The sequence below is a fragment of the Symphodus melops genome, assembly GCF_947650265.1.
Source record: "Symphodus melops genome assembly, chromosome: 19".
Taxonomy (NCBI): domain Eukaryota; kingdom Metazoa; phylum Chordata; class Actinopteri; order Labriformes; family Labridae; genus Symphodus; species Symphodus melops.
The window spans coordinates 811,437-816,800 of NC_136709.1; the positions used below are offsets into that span (position 1 = coordinate 811,437).

General features: G+C 47.3%; 1 long non-coding RNA gene across 1 annotated transcript in view; it reads right to left on the reverse strand.

Annotated features, from left to right (window-relative positions):
* Positions 1–4,143: 4,143 nt before the first annotated feature.
* The window catches only part of LOC306840941, a 2,417-nt gene continuing 1,196 nt past the window's right edge, over positions 4,144–5,364 (reverse strand). Inside the window, exon 2 of the long non-coding RNA XR_013781406.1 lies at positions 4,144–4,338. This is a non-coding gene — a long non-coding RNA (uncharacterized lncRNA). The remainder of the gene's footprint in view (positions 4,339–5,364) is intronic.

Below are 5,364 nucleotides of genomic sequence, written 5' to 3' on the forward strand. Positions count from 1 at the left end.
CCAGTCCAACACGCTTCTTACACACATGGGTGACACAACCATATGTTGAAAAGAAAGACAAACTGGTTTAGGAAGCTGTGTGTGTGTGTGTGTGTGTGTGTGTGTGTGTGTGTGTGTGTGTGTGTGTGTGTGTGTGTGAGAGAGTGTGTGTGTGTGTGCCAGCCGCTGTCAGACAATGGATCTAAACACACAAAAACAGATGCAGCTGGAAAAGTTTCATTTTTATAGTTTTTCAAAAGTGAGAAGATGTCGACAAAGAAACTTTTCCGGTGAGGAAGTTAAAGGGTTAATCCTGCGCGGTGGAGAAACGTCTGCGTCGTCTCGCACAACGAACAGAGACGAGTTTTTAGAAACTTTCTGTCATGGACCGAACAGCTCGGATCGACTTTGCTCAGAAAACTTTGCAGATTCTGCTTCCTGAGGTTCGCTCCGGGGAAAGTCAAAGGCAGGTTTTATCTGCACTGGGGGGTACAGCGTCTTGCTCGAGGACACATCGGCAGCACTCGGGAAGTGAGCTGGCCCCTCTTCAGTAACCTGACCAACTTTCAGACTCCCCTCCAAAACCAGGTCTCACACAGACTGAGCGACTGCCACGCCCACTTCTGAGTCCAGATCTCTGATCTGCAGGACGAAAACTGAACGTGTCCAGCTTCAACCTGGGAAACTGACGAGGACACATCGGAGGAGCTGTGGACACGAAAAGACGAGCTCGCCAACGTTTAACCTCGATAAAGAGAATCATTATTTGTCATTTAAGTCATTGAACGCGTTATCTCCAGAGCACACAGGAGAAGATGCACGCTCCTGCTGCCTTCACTTCCTCGCCGCTGAGCTGGAGGTCGGAGCAGGCCGGCAGGCTGGTTGTCGGGGCGACACAGTCAGGGACGTCAGGGGGGGAAGAAGCCACACCAACACCAATCTAACAGGCGGAAGTCCAGTCTACGTGTCTTCACCCTCAGGACTCTCTGATGCCTCGGCTCCTTTCAGTCGTTAGCGAGCGAAGAAAGAACAGCAGGCTTCATTAGCTTCCACAAATAACACTCCAAACAAATATACAAATAAAGAGGTAAGCATTTTAAAAAGTTGCATTCATATCAAATTAAATCAAGTCAACACCCGCTAATTGATAATTTATCATTGTGTCTAATCTGTCGTGTTATCGGAGACCCCATTTACAATCTAACGACTCGTTTCCACGCGCAGGAATGAATCCGTGGATAAATACTGGGATAACATCTGCAGCACGCATCCTTTCTGGATTTCTCTTTGTCATAACAAATCGGAAAGAAATTAAAGAGTTCTCCCCCCCTTCACCTTTCCTCATTACCTCTGCAGCGTGTGTGAGCGTGCACGTGTGTGTGAGCGTGCACGTGTGTCCTCTCTCCGTAAATCTCCAGAGATAACGACGCTGAGGTGAGATGATATTGCAAAGACCTTTGACAAACACTGATTTCATTATCTCTCCGTCCTGAACAAAACAAACACACGAGCTCGGGCGGACGAGTTCCTCTGCAGATCGACTCCGAGCGTTTAGGGCGGGAAGAGGAGGGTGAGGAAAAAGAGAGGTGGGGGGGGGGGGGGGGGATCACTGAACCACCAACATGCCCCGTTACTGTTGATCCAGTTTAAAACCATTAAAGGGAACGCTCTCTGTGTCGATGTGTTTCTGACTGAAACAGACAAAATAAACTTTGAGTTCAAGATTAAACAACAACTTCTCGAGTGAGAGCGACCTGAGAGATGTGATGTAGAGATGAGATTTTCTCAGACTTTGAAGGTCACGACCCCGAAAAAGAAGATTTCGTCCCTGGATCCAGTCCATAAATATATTGGGAACTCGTGGTGTTGAAAATAATAAGTTTGATGAAGCTGATGTGGACGACTCTGCAGGCATGCAGACCATGGATGCAAAATTAGCATCTGTGACCGTCATGTGTGACCCACCTTCATGAGAGCAGAGGCTAGGTGAGACCAGACGAGAGCACAGCTCCTGCTTGGGAAGTATCTGTCGGAGAGAGGTCCATGTCGTCGCTGAAGAGGTCCAACGTACGAAAAATGGCGACTGAAATTTCTCCCTGCCGTCCTCTCCTCCTCCTCCTCCTCCTCTTCCTCCTCCGCTGAAGCGCGTCCATATATTCTTGGTTTCACTTCATCATTCGGGCTAACAAGCTCTTTGCCCTCCAGATGATCATCGTCAGAGTTACAGGATTTGTTCTGGAAGCTGAGCCGCTAAACCAGGAGGAGATAAACCCGACGACGCCGCGTGGCGAGGAGAGAGAGAGAGCGACGTTGGGATGACGAGTCACTGCGGTCACCGACAGGAAAACATCAAGACTTCTAGGAACACCAAAAACCTGCCAACACAAACTGTCCAGTCTGCTGGGATCATCTCTGTACGCTGCCGAGTCGACTGTTGTGGTTGGCTTCAGTGGAGGCCCTAAGCTCCGCCTCCCCCATCTGAACAAATCACCTGAATGACCTTTGACCTTTCATCAGACAGTAAACTTTTCAGCCTGCAACTCCCAATATACCTGTGTGAGAGACTGAGGGACACACACCATCATACTTGTGTATATATTTTAAAATTAACTGGTTAAATATGCAATTTTAAACCATTTTCCATTTGTAGAAGTTTTTTGAAGAAAATCTCGGTGACATTTACTTCTGCTGTAAAATAACATTTTCATTTCTGACCTAAGGGACATTCATTGGCTTTTGGAGACAGCCTCTAGTGGGCACTCAAGGAACTGCAGTTTTTTTTTTTGTGGCTTCACTTTTCGACACCGTCTATAAAATAAATGACACAGAACATTTGTTGTCACCATGTTTGTCAAGCTTTAAATCTAAATCCTGAACCGTCAACCTGGAAGAAAAGAGGAGCAGAAAACATCAAGGTGATGCACATTTTCTCTCTCTCTCACACACACACACACACACACACACACACACTCACACACACAGGAGCTGGTGGACAATAATAGAAGCTAATGGAGTACACAGAGCGCCATCAGTGCTGAAGTGCAGAGAGCGTCAGAGTTTGGCTCCTCGGTGCTCTCAGGAAGTGTCCCCACTATCACGCATTAATTGTCTTTATTGTGTGCAGTGCTCTCTCTAATATATTATGCTAATGTGAGCGCTGTGTACCCGCTCCTGATAGCACTCAGCGCACATGCATGTTTTCTTTTAGACCATCTGGCTCGCCATGTATGACCCGCTCACAAATGCGTGTATGTGCTAATTAATCAGCATAGCTCAGGAAGCAATTACACTGTGATGTGCCCCCCCCCCCTCACACACACACACACACACACACACTCTGTGTTACCAGTCTCTCCATGGTTCTTGAACACACTTCATTAGCTTTGATGTGTGGCAGAGTGAGCAGCGCTCAGACTTTCTGACACTCAGCATCTGTCCTCGGCTGGAGCCGGACGGGCCAAAATGATGCGTTCAGGGGCCGTCCGTGTCAAACAGTTGCCGCAGCAGAGCAGCCCGACACGTGTGCACACGCACATACACGCACACACTGTAAAGATAATGAGCTCATTGCTCGCTTCGTTGGCACATTTTATCGTGTTAGCAGCCTCACTTTTTTGCTGGAGACATCTTGGAGACGTTTATCTGGACTCTTCGGGTTCATGTGGCTGATCTGAAGAGTGATCAGATATCTGAAGAGACATCTGATAAAGTGTAAATGTGGCGTGGACACATCCTCCGTGAAGAGACGGGTGGACGGCGGTTTCTGGGTTCAGTTTGAAGATCTACGTGGACATGCACGTGTGTCACAAAGTCAGAGAAACGACATGCAGCGAGAGGTTCCAGTTTTTTTGTTTAATGAAGATGAAAAAAACAAGGTGAACGTACCGGTGCTTCCTTGGCAGGAAGTCGATCATATTCATCTATCACTGCAAAGAAAGGCAGCTGCAGTAGGTGCTCATTTCCAAGCCTGCACTTGAGGCCTGTACAGAGGCTATAGACCTCCAAGCAGGTGACCCTTTATGGCGTGTCATCCCCTGAAATCTCTCTCACTGAAAAAAGGCTTCAGAAGCTAAACTAACAAACATGACCAAAATCAAGTAAATCAGGCCTTTTTGGTACGATACACAGCTTTGGACCCGGACGCACGACGCAGAGGCAGAGCACTCAGTTTTAACAATCATTTTAATAAACACTAAGTTTTGACACGAGTGAAATAAATGTGTGAAAGTCCCAACTCAGCTGTGAGCAGTGAAGGAATAATAATCCTGGTGAATCCTGAATCCCTGCATGCGTGAAGTGAAGTCAGGTATGACGAGCAGCAGACGACAGGACGACAGGTGGACGGAGGCACAGGTGAGTCTTTACAGGGAGCTGACGGAGGGAGGAAACACGAGGAAGGTCAGTACACGGAAAAAAACACAAAACATCAAGAAACCCAAAAGTGTTGGAGAGAGCCTGATAGACGGTCTGATACCACGGTGTGTAGACTGCATGTGGGTGGGGGGGGGGGGGGGGGGAGACAGGCACCAACACATCATGACACATAACTTTATTATGATGTAACTATTGTTCTTCAGGTAGCTTCTTAATTAAAATCTCGTTCTCCAGGAGTGTTGGAAGACTCGAAATCGGCCTCCAAACTTTTCGAGAGTGTCGTCTCGGACTTCCAGGTCATCACTGTGAAGAAAAGGAAAACGCCTCTTTTCACTTTCATTATCATTTCATTTTTTCCCCAGTTACGGCTGCAACCTTCCCGTTGTGAGTGACACGCCTGCTGCACACCACAGGATTTTTTTTTGGTGTCACATTTGTTGCCTTGGTCGAGGTTAGTTTGGTGTTTACGACAACACAAACGGGATGTTTGACGTCTTCTCTGGACACTTTGGTGGCATCAAACTTTTAACAGAAGAAACAAAAAAAAAAGCGTTGGATGTGTTCGGATGGTTTTTTCTCCTACTGTTGGACCAAGCTGCACGTCTTTACTATTCTGTGCTTTATTTCCCGTCTGCATCAGACCTGTTCTTCTTCCTCATGAAGCCTGCAGCATGTGTGTCCCTGCACTCTGTCATCTGCATTCAGAGACTCCACGGCGTCGCCTCCGATTCCATCTGAACACATATATATGTGTACTTCTCCAAATGAGGGTATTTATATTTCATGTCAGAGCAGGCGTCCACGTGTCATTTCCAACATGTGTAATTTATCATTAAGCAGCAGCGGAGCATACAGACGCGGCGCTCACCAACATGAACCTATGACTGTGAACATGAATCCCATTAACACGTGATAAAGAGGAAACGTGTGAAGGAATGTGGAGGAGCTGCAGCTGCTGACGCACAAATTAATCCTGACGAGGAGGCAGAGCGCCTTCACTTTACACTGTAT